Genomic DNA, 12,091 nt, shown 5'->3' on the forward strand with positions numbered 1-12,091 from the left:
ACTGCAGCGAAGGAGTCTTCTAATAACCTGGGCAACAGGGACTGTCATTCCCCGGCTCTACAGGAGAAGGGGCTAGCTCCAACTGCCTTGAGATACATCCGCAGCCAACTTCCCTGGCTTGGGGTACAGGGCGCATGTGCATCAGCGTCACCAACAAAGAGGGCACAGCAGAGGAGGCAGCAAGGAAGCAGAGTGCTGCATGTGGGCAGTAGTTCCCGAAAAAAGACTGAAAGCATAGAAGCGCAGAAGCCTGGACTAGATAAGATTAAAAATCAGGGGCTGTGAAAAAGAGACAGATGACCAAAACGGGCAAGGTTCTAGTTTCCTCTGTACATAAAAATCAAATTTGAACAATTCATAGAACTCTCCTAGATTTCATCTAGTTATTAGTAATGGTCCTGGTACGTATTCTTCCTTGCTAACTTAAGAGGCCTATTGATTGAATTTTATAAGCTCTTTGTTATATTACCTCCTCCTTGGGTGGGGAATGTAGCAGTGACCCACACAGGAAGGTGTGCCTTCCCATACTCAGCTACGCCACCAGACAGCAGTATCTGAGGCTCTCACCTTTGCTAGCCCATTTTCCTACATGTTGAATTTCTACTTGGATCTTCCACAACCCGAGTGACTGGGCATGCTTCCTGTTTTATCTGCTTATTGCCCTTTCTTACCAGCACTGGTGGTTGATCTGCTCATGTAAATAGAGAGGGGTCGGTGCCTTTTTTTGAAAGAACCATTCAATTGTTAGAGGAATTAGCTTCAGAGATCTCAAGCACCTGAAGTGCTGGGGCAGAAGTTCATTCAGGAATAAAGCAGGGATCTTAAATTTAGATTTCATGGTAAGATATGTCATTGTGCTACTACTAGATTAATGTCTTGGCCCAGGATAATGCTGGCTTTTGAAGAGCTTATCTTCAAATGTTTAAAAATCTGTTCTTGTGTTTTACCATAAACTGATGTGGTCCAGCAGTCATCTGGCTCACATAACTGGAAATGTTTTTCTTTTTACATGACTCATTACCATGCATTTGTAACTATGGTTATTTTCTCTTAAAGGATTTGTTCAGCCCTTTAATTATCATGATTTGGGGTATTCAGGTTTGACTTAATACCAATGTAGAAATTCCTCCAGGACTGCTAGCTACTAAATAAATCCTTTAGGCTGTATGCCCATAAAATTACCAGGCATCTTAATACTTCTGCATTAATCTAGATTAGGACTTCAGTGAGGTTACATCGCCCTACTGCATGTGTGAATCTTAAAACTTATTTTAGGTGTCAGTGTTGATTACAATGTGTTTGGAGTTCAGCTGCTAGAGGTGCTCTGACTTGCTCAGTAGCAGTGGTGTGTACTTGGAGTGATGAAGTAACAAGTGAACTGCCATAGCAAATGTTATTGATAATTCAGACTTGAAAAAGTCATAAAGAAACATTCCTCATGCATGCTTTTCCTCACTAAGGTATTCCATTAATAGGTAGCGATCGTTTCTCTTCTTGCATTATTAAGTATGTTCTTCTGTTTTCTGTGAGACATTTCTTTACAATCAGAAAACTAGAGTTAGCTGTTTAGGAGAAGGTGTAACATCCTTTCTGAAGGATGGTGCTACATGTCTATTGTTTTATTGCTGAAGGGGTCATTTCAGATAGCAGAATTTTTCAGTTGGGTCAGTTCATTATTTCTTCAGTATTTGATAATTCTTTATTTCATGGTCTAAGGTATTTACTGCTGATGGTGTTTGTGATACTACTGCAGAATTGATTAGGTTTTTTTATCTATTACAGTAGAATACTACTGATAACCTTAAGGAAAAATATGGAACTGGGAATGGCTTCCTGGGTTTCTCAGTCTTCGTCACTTGGTACACGAAGCCTGATGTTGTATAATTGCTATGTAATTTGTCCTTACTCTTAAGGACAGGTTGTTATACTTAGGAGAGAAGAAAGATTGTAACTGTCAGAGCATCCAGAGTCTAGAAAGTCTTTGAATTGCCAGCCTGACATTTTGAAGGGCTATTTCATACACACTTTTAAAAATTATAATTGCAAGCTTTTCCTTACGCAGTTCTCCTTGCTTATGTTTATTCCTCTCTAGTACTTTTATGACCAGGAATTATATCACTTGGTATTCTTTCAGTCAAGTAAGCAAACAAAACTTCTAGTCTATGTTCATAGTATTGATTTTTCCATTCTTCTGATCATCCGAAGCTGTGCTTGCTCTGTGGACTCTGCTCAGGTCTGAGCTGGATTTGCACCTTAGTTTGCCTGCTGCCCACACTGTTAAAACAGCATGGGACACTGCGTCCCTTAGCATCTCTTAATATCCTCCAGAACATCTGAAGTCTGTGGTGAGTTAGCTTGCTGTGCTGTGCTTTGATGTGGAGTGCAGTTGGAATCATTCATCAAAGCAGAAACATGGTTTAAGAAACTATTCTTAACCATCTTGCTGTTGTTAGCTACTTCTCCGCAGCTGAGACTGCATGAAATGACTGCTTGAATTGTCGTCCATTTCCTGCCTCAGAAACTTCATGGTCCTGCCTTTCATTTTGGAACTGGTGCTGTTGTCTGATTTCCCAGCTGAGACTAGTGTGGAGGCTGAGGTGCTTCTTCTCTTTGCTTCTTTCAGCTGGCTCCTGCAGTTGAACAGTTTAACATAAACCACTGGTGGAGCAGAGAATAACAAAGCAGGAGCTCATGCAGGCAGGCATCCATCGTTGCTGGGAGGCAGCACGAACAAGCTTTGTCTCCATTTATACCCGTGCTCCTCTTCTGCTCTTTTCTACTCATGGTCTAGAGTGAATCCTTGGACTGCTGTCACTGGTCTTGCCTGAGAGGTCGCAATTCTTGGTCTATGATCACTGCTACTGGTCAGACTATGTCCTTCTTTCTTTTTTCTTCCTTGCCCCCCCCCCCCCCCCCCCCCCGCCCCCCCTTTTTTTTTTTTTAAACTTACGGTGAAGTGGACCAGGTCTGTGCACTCTGGCTACTGAACTCTCAGTTGAAAGGTAGAAGTTACAATCTGTTGCCATTTCTGCTACCTGGAAGCACCTTTCTTCTCATACTCAAGTCTGAATCCATCATTCTTAAACAAGGCACGCACAATAATTGGATGAATTTTCCAGGCAGCTGTAAATTGAGGTCACAGTTGCTTTATTTCACTGGTATGTCACTCTGACCCATGGCCATTTTGTGATGGGCTAGTCTTTTTCTTCCTTCATAGTTTCAAAATTAAGGAGCCATTTACCTGGTGGCAATATGTATTATACTCAGGTATGTGACTGTGCATCTTCTGCTGTTGAAATTCACCCCACTTCTATTCAAGTCTATGAGGTTATCTAGTTCTTTATGAACAGTATCCCGGTTCTCCTTTCCTAACTCCGTTTTATCAAAAGCGGTCAACAAAAGCCAGGATTACTAATGAAAAAAACCCCACCAAAACTAATCCCCAAACCTAACTGATAACTTGATAATTCTCAGCATCTATACCTTTATCCATCAACAAAGATCAGGAATAGTTACATGTGGAGGTCTTGGTGCAGTTCATGTATTGAAAAAAATTGGATTTTTGTGTGTTCTCTTTTACTGATATTTAAAACACGTCCCAGAATATATTGGTGGATTTAAAAAGCCGATGGTGAGGTCCAGTTCTTCCTGAAGGCATTTCAGCTCCCTCAGAGGTAGTCAACTCGGTAAAGTAAACCAGACAGAACCTGCGGATAGGAGCAGAGTAAGAGGTGGGAGTTCCTTTCAATCAGTGCTGTAAGAGCGGATATAAGAGTGGTTAGACCTTTGTATTAGCTGGGTAGAAATAGTGAGGGCTTCAGATGCAAATGTTTGGATAAGTACATTACAGAAGAAACAATACAAAGAAAGGAGAAAGTCAGGACTGAGTCTGCTTTAGAAGATGGGAAGATAAACAAAACCTACAAGCCACATTAAGCTGTGTCAAACAGTGATTAATAAATATCACAAGATTCTTCAGTCATTTGGATAAAAAAACAGCATGGGGAAGCAGAGCTGTCATTGCAGGTGATAGCATGTTGACATTTGGTTCAGTCTTTTCTAGGGATGTGGGGAAAAAGCAGGATGATTAATGGATATGATTGTTTAGAAACTGAGGCAAATGACGCTAAAGCACTGAAGTCCAGGTGAACTGATAAGCTCTAAAAGAGACTTGAGTTGATACATGCTCTTAGTATGGCTTCAATAGACTTCTGAAATCTTAGGAGAGAGTGAGACACTTGAGTACATGAAAAAGAAAATAAAATACAGTTAGTTTATCAAAAATAAATTATGCTGGAGTAACCTGACTCCTTCTCTGTTGAAAAGTATGTATTTCTTGGTCTTTTGTAAGGTGCTTGGTAGGAAGCACCTATTTCCATACATGGAAAATCTTGTTTAAGCTATACAAGAAAGGTGTGGTTTATAAGAACAGTTGTAATGCTGGTGATCAGATGAAGAAGAAGTAGTGACAAGAGGTTTTGGAAATGGAAGGAAAAAGGTGGGGACAGTGGTTAGAGAATACAGGTGTTTTTTTGGTGATTGGCTTAGATATGAGGGGTGAGTAATCATCTGCCTGTTAGGGTTCACACAATAGACTTAAGATTAAAAAAATATATATTTTAAAAAACAACAACCAAAAACAATTATTGAAGGGTTATGACACTGAAGATATGCTACTCCAAGCAGTGAAAGACCATTACTAGTGTTGCATTAATGTGTATTTTAAACCTGTAAAAACCCTATTCCTTTTGTCTGCAGTTTGACTTTCATAATTAGGAAGCATTGAGTTAATTGTTAACGTGAATGTTAAAAGAAAGTGGGAGCAAGAAATACTGCTGTCTTTCATTTTGTAATTGTGTGGTATTTATAAGAAGCTGTGAGGTCATTGGCTTCCGGTATGAGCCACTTCCTGAAAACCTTGCTCTACATGGTAAATCTAAAAATGTCTTTCTTCGAAAAACTCAGCTGTTTGTTGTTTTCTCTTCTCTTGCTTCTGTCCACCTTTTGTTTCTACTCCAGAACTTGCGTACCACTGCAGAATAGTGGTATGTTGTGATGGAGGGTGACGCTACAGAGGGCACGAGCTGTGTTGGAGAAGGTACAGCAGAGAAGTACAGTTCACAACCAAGTGCAGGCAGTGGTAGCATGGAAACAGCTTAAACATGCAGCCTGACATGTAGGAAGTATTGACAATCTAAAGCTGTAGTAAATTGAGTGATACATTGGCAAGTGATCCAGTTGTTTAAGATGAGGTAAAACCAGCACCAGCAGAACTATTTTGTGTTTTTACGTTCCTGTTGAGTTCCAAGTATGTAAAAGGCAATTAGTTTCTTGCAAAAATGGTTAATTTTTTTTTTTAAGTTCTTGTACTGTCAGCAGCTTCTAAACTTGTAGGTTCTAGAAGTAGCCATCAGATTTTCTAAGACATCAAGGTTTTGGCAGTAGAAAGAAGTAAGCCTATTTGTGTGTGTGAATGAAGAAACTAACAGCCCATAGTTCATTATTGATGAACATAGAACATACATTTGATTGTGTAACATTTACATTTGTAATGTAAAAGAGAGTATTTAAACTCAACTGTGTTCTTTAAAATGAGGATATATAATTGTAATAGAGCAATATAAATTAATTCAACTGTGGCAGGTCAGTGTGCATGGGAACTGGGAAAGATGAAGAGCATGTCTGACAGAAAAATTAGAATTCTGAGGTAGTTTAAAAGTGTTGTGTCTGTTTCGCATGTTTGGGTTTTTTGGTTTTGTTTGGGTTTTTTGTAACCAAGTTGGACAAACTCAAATAACTAAAAAATGTATGTATTTTTTTTAAGTAAGGGTAATCCAGAAATGTATGGATAACATTTTTGGGTTGAGTTTTTTGAGTGGTTTTTGGTTGTTTGTTTATTGTTTTTTATTCAATTAATACAAAGAAATTACAAGAAAAAAAGTACTAGTTAGGGCTAATATCTAGGCTAGCAGAGTAAAAGCTAACTAGAACAGCTTTGTAAAGGAATATTTTGATTTACAAATTATTGAAGTTTTGCAGTATATGAAGATACAGAGCTGCTGTGAAAATGGGTGTTAGAACATCATGCGCCAGTTTGAAGATAAACATGAATATTTGGCATTAATAATAACACACTTTGAAATTAATTAGTATATTTGATTTGACTGTGGAAGATATATTAAAGCTTGCTAGACTTCACAGAAGGAATAACAATGGGAAATTCTTAAAAACAGTTCTTAAATTTGCAAGCGGTTTTAGAATAATGTGGTTTTAGCCAGTCAGCATGCTGTTTCATAAGAGCTTTAAACTCTGTCTCCAGAAAGACATGCTGCCTGTCAACCTGGCAACATTCCTATAAATTTCCATGGCAATTTTATTGGTAATTAGCATTTGTCAATAGCTTGTCATCTATTATAACCTTTCTGTGTCTCAGACTTCTCTTGCCCATACAGCAATTGGTTTGCAAATTTCTAAAATTACAATTCAGACCTCAGCTTCCTGGCTTTTATCACGTTGGTATGAAGAATACAGTTTTTAAACTTACTGGAGATGCCTGTGTTCACTGTTCTGTTGATACAGGTTTTTTTATGTCCTTGTTTTCTAGTCCAAGTTTCAAACCTGTAACTGCAGAACACACATCCTCATCAGTGTGCTATTACTTTTGGTGTTTATTATTTAAAAAATTCTCTTTGAGTCTGAAAAAAAGCTCAAACTATGTCCTAAAGTTGCTGTGAGTGTGCATTTGTTTGGGATCAGGCTCAAACTTTATGATAGCAGGTTCAGCTCATGTGCCTTAATAGGAGCTGTACCAGTATTATGTACCTGTACCAGGTACTGTAACACAGGTGCTGTGTTGTCATGGCTGCCGCAGTGTGATTTTATTTTAGCTACGTGTGCTTTGATCTGTTAGTTTTGAAGTTATACTAACTGATACAAGGACCACTTTACAGCACTTGCAGCTTTGGGACTTCAAGGGGAAAAAACCCTAAACCTGATAGCAGTTTTTGCTCTAATGCTTTACTTCCTGACATTCACAGTACATGTTTGAGGATCTTGAGATAATTGGTTAAATCAAACACTGTGCTTCTCGTGTCTGAGCCTCTTCTAGTGCCATGGCAAGCTACCTAAACATATGTGTAATGACAGCTCTCTGTGTATTTCCTTCTAGCACAGGTTTTGAGGAGAATACAGTATGGCGATAGGAATTGTAGATACTCATTCAGACAGTACTTAATGCTGGAAAGTTGTATGGTGATTGTCAGATTTGAGGTCTGGATGGACTTTCAGCTCAGTTTGGTAGAGCCCTTGATTTTTGCATTCCTGTGTAGCTTGGTATTGTTGTTAAACTGAGGTGAAATAGCAATACTTAACTGCATCAGTTTTCACCAGTTCTGTCTGGTACATGGTCTAGTCACCTTTACAGGTGTGTGTGTGGGGAAATAATCAGGAAAAGCTCTTCTGAAGGAGCATGAGGATTAAATGCAATAATGTGTGATAGAAAAGGATTTTGATGAAGTTACCTAAAGCCTTTGGACTACAGAATTGTAGTACAGCTGTGTTGTAGAAGTGGACTTGGGGTTGAAGTTCATGATTCTTGGGTATTTATCACATAGAAAGAACATTGTGTTTATTCATATTTAAAGAATCTCATCTTTGGGTGAAACTTTGGTGCACACTCTGGAAAATTGTGTTGGAATCTCTTAGTTTTCTACGTTGCCTAAAAACCTAAACCTTGAAGTGTTTTGCAAAAGGCTATTTAGCCTTTTTGTGCTCTTCTGAAATGTTACATTGCTTGCTTGGTTTTACATTTAGTGTACGATAGTTACTGGCCATCTTTACATCTTCATTATATTCCCAACTGTTTACCTAGTGTTGAGCTTGTGGAGATTTTATTTAGGTGGGTAAAGATGAGCAATCTATGGTTTGACAGCTGCAATTTCCCTAAGTAAAAGTAAAATGAAGTAAATAAAGAGTTAAATGAAGAACAGGAGCTCTGAACAGCATATCGCTGCAGTTTCAGATAGTTATCACTAGGAGGACACATAGACCATGATATTAAGGAACTAATTGTTTACCTTTTCATATTAACTGGTGTGGTACTGGAAAATTACGTGTTGAAAGGTTGCCATATAATAATGTGTTAATTAAGATGTTTTATTTTACTTGAAATTAAAAGGAGTTGTGTAATGGACTAAAAATGAGTATGATAACATTTGGAAATCTCATGGTGATTACTTTGTCGGTGAATCAGAAGAATGCATGTTCTCAAGGGCGTACACCAGCCAGTAATCGATGACATTTAGGTAGAAGTGATTTTTTAAAATAACTTATTTTACAATTTTGTATTGCAGGAGTTCCTTTCTCCTTTTTCTGAAATGTTTATGGTGGGTTCTGCTGGTCAGGACACTATGTAAGATGGATCACTGGCTGGCATTTGATATGGTATTTGCTGCCACCATCATTTATGTTTAATCTGTTTGTGATCTTCTACAGTGTTTGCAAATAGTTTTTCTTTTAGTTGTCTATAAGTGTTTACTCTAGGTTCTGATATACAGTTATGTATCGAGTTGAGTAATATGGAAATCAGTCTAATTGATCTAAATAGTTTGTAGACTGCCCATGTTGCTGAGGCAAGCTGTTACCTAATAAAGATTTCAGAATCTGACTTTCTGTATAGAATCATTATTGATATCACACATGCAGACAAAGATAACTGAAGCATATGCTTTAAATAAAATGACATGAGAAAATGAAAAATCGTTTGAAATTTAAAGTTAGTGAAGGATGCATGAAAATAACACCAGATGGAGAGAAAGAGAAACTTAAGACATAGATTATTAATAAGTATAATATGTTACTGTTGTTAAGATTCTATTCTATACAGGCTTCCAGTGTGTAAAATGCATTGCAACTTCTCTTAAGAGTTGCTGTGTTGCATAGAAGTGAAAATGCATTATCTGACTCTTCCAGAGTAATGTTCCCTGAGACTACCAAAAAAAGAGTATAATACAGTATGAAGTGATTTTTGGAAACTTAGTAATGGTTTTGCCCTGGTAGAACTGGGGAAGATTGAATTATTCTGTTTTTCATTAAGACATTTGTGAAATTAATATGGTTTTACATCTCTAGGTTCATAAATTTCTTTCACTGGGAGACATTTTCCTCAATGTTGAAGCTTGTTTCTGGAGTTTCATTTTGTTAGACTGAACAACAAACCACTGCACATCCCTTTGATAAAACTTGTGGTCTGGAATGGTTGCATAGTTGTTTTATTGAAATTTCTATGATTGAACACAGTTGTTCATTTTCCTCCTCATTAGCTGTGTCTAATACAGTTTAATTTTTCACACATTTGCTGGTGCTTACTGTGTTGCTTTTATCCTTACAGCAAAACCTGATTTTTAATTTTCTTGCAGATCATAGTTCCTGTCCATCCATTTGTATTCACTCAGTTCAGTCCTTTATTGTTACTTTTCATGGGAATCGACCTCTGCTTTATAACAAAAACTTAGGTGTTCTGCATGAGGCCCTTAATTGAAAAATGAGGACCCAGTCTGGTTCCAGACTCTGGCAATTGAGTATCTGTGCTGACTTGGTGGACAAGACCAAGCATTCTGCAGATCTTAGGCTTTAGCCCCCTGGATCATTTAATTGTTCATAATTTGAGTTGAATTGCAAGTTTGTCAAGGCAACCTTTTTTTTCTGAAGTGTTACTGCTAGGGACTTGGTAGAGATTTTCTGTATTTTTGCAGAAGTCTGGAGTAGGACCTGACTCAGCAAAGTAATTAAAGTTCTTTTTTTTCTTTACTACTTAAATTCAATGACTGAGGCTTCTCAGTCTGTCTTTATGATTTTTTTTAAAGACCTAGTTAATTGCTAATCCTAAAACTTGCCTAGAAATAACTTCAATTGTTCTTTGAAGTAGAGCAGAAACACTATATAATACTGCTTGTTACATTAGTAGAGGTCTGTACTGTTTTTGTAAACAATCGAGTTAAAATTCTGGAAAGTTTGAGCATAGAAAGGAAAGGTGAGACCCCCTGTTATTGCCTGGAGAAGAGGCTATGATCCTTTTTACTTCAATGGGGAACAATGAGCATGAGACTGTAACACTTCATGTTAATTGTGGAATGTTCAATGGTGGGGGTTTTTGTTGTGGTCTTTTTGGGGGCATCCCCCCCCCCCCCCCCCCCCCAAGTTGATGAAATGCTGTGATGCTGTGTACGGAGGAGTTGACTGACAGAATGAGACAAGCTGCTGTCAGGATGAATAAATGCTGAAGTAAAGCTCTTGTTCATACTATAGAATGTTTGGTGGCACTGTCAAAACATTAAAACAGAGAATAATTACAATATCAGAATATTTGCAGTGCTCTTAAAAGGCAGTACAGTGGTGGTAGTGAAGTAAGTTTTTGATTATTTAGACCCCTTAAATTAGAAGATTGCTTGCTACATTGTATTGAATTATACAAATTTATTTGATTAGGTTTTTGTTTCACAATGTAGAAATTTTTAACCTTTGACTAAGAGTCCTTCGGAAGTCATTGAAGGTGTCACATTAAGATAATGATTCAGAATTTGAGAGAGTTACCAAAACAGATCAATACTGAGATCTTGTTTTGTGGGTAAAATCTGATTAAATAATGTCTCATAAATTCAGTTGTGAGGCTCACAGATTGACAGCTGGTACAGGCTTAGAAGAATGATAGGGCAGAGGAAGATGTGGGAAGGCAGGAGGTTAAAGCAGGCAACCATCTGATGGGCAGACACTTTGCAAGGCAGCAGTACAGATGGCAGTACTACTGTAAGTATTAGTATTTGTAGTGTAGCACATTAGCAGACTGTATGCATTTACCACTAGGAGTGTAGTCATATGTGAAATTCTAACTTTCGCAACATTTAGACTCCATTACAACAGATTTGCTAGACTTGCATTTTGCAGCCTATGAAGTGTTACAAAGAGCAAATGAAGTATGAAGCAGCCTTCTTCCTTCAGCTTCAGAGCCATATAACAGGAACTGGAGAAAAGGATTCTTGGTTGAAACGAGGCATGGGCTAAGGAAGTTTAGATGTGCTGCAACAGAAGGTTGTTATATATCAGCTTTTCTCAGCTGGTTGCCAAAACTGAAATGCTTCTCCAAAGTACTTGCAGGTTTACTTCCTGAATAGGCTGAGGACGAAACATCTGTTCTTCTCTAGTCAGGAAACAAACAAAAACCCAAACCACCAAACAAACCAAACAAACCAAAAAGTGGCAGGCTTTCTTTGTCTCCATTAACATAAGGATTTTTATGCTATCATTTCAGTGAGTAATCAGTTAGATTTGGTACTTGTTTGCCTAGATGTGGAACTACAGAATTCTTATCTGCACTGATGGAAAACACTGACTTTGCAGCAGTGTGTTGCCGAAGTCAGCATCGTTGATGTGGGTAAAGGGGAGCAGAATCGGATCGCGATAGTGTAGAGTGGTGTGGGATTGATGCAGCTTCTCTCTTATGGCCCATTTCTGCTAGTACAACGCTAAAAGAAACTAGTTCTGCGTAATTCTAACAGCATTTCTAAGACAGTCTTCATCTATCTCTTTTAAAGGCTCTAAGGATAAAGCAGAAATCCTACAATTCCTTTTTACAGTCACAACAGACACTTAATTCAAGGGTTATTTCAGCTGTTTTCCAGAATTAAATCTCTCTTCATATTGCTGTACTCAGTAGTTGGTGACTTTTTCCCTTTTACTTTACATTAAAGCCTTTTTTGTCCTTTCTGTCTCCTTTACTCTTCTTTACATAAAAAAAAGGTTTTTGTTGCTAAATGGATTTTCTGTTTTTGTGCCACAAATGGTAGCAGCATTGGGATAATGAAAGAGCTTGGGAATGACAGCTGTATGTTGAGGTGTTGTCAATGTTGGAATGTAATCTTCTGCTTTGACCAAAAATGTTTGTTACACAAACATGACAGACACACATGGAAATTGCTTTCCTGTTGTAAGTCACGTAAATAGTTGTGAGAGCTGAAGTGAAGAAGTTACTGTTCTGCCCTAGGACATAAGCTTTAGCTGATTCAGTCTGACGTTCAGTTTTAAGAGATCCAGGGTA

General features: G+C 38.0%; 1 protein-coding gene across 1 annotated transcript in view; it reads left to right on the forward strand.

Annotated features, from left to right (window-relative positions):
• The window catches only part of LOC308066323 (uncharacterized protein), a gene marked incomplete at its 5' end in the record, with an annotated part of 129,465 nt that overhangs the window by 12,259 nt on the left and 105,115 nt on the right, over positions 1–12,091 (forward strand). The gene's annotated exons all lie outside the window — the stretch shown is intronic.

Source organism: Falco punctatus (assembly GCF_963210335.1).
Source record: "Falco punctatus genome assembly, chromosome: 6".
NCBI classification, from domain to species: Eukaryota; Metazoa; Chordata; class Aves; order Falconiformes; family Falconidae; genus Falco; species Falco punctatus.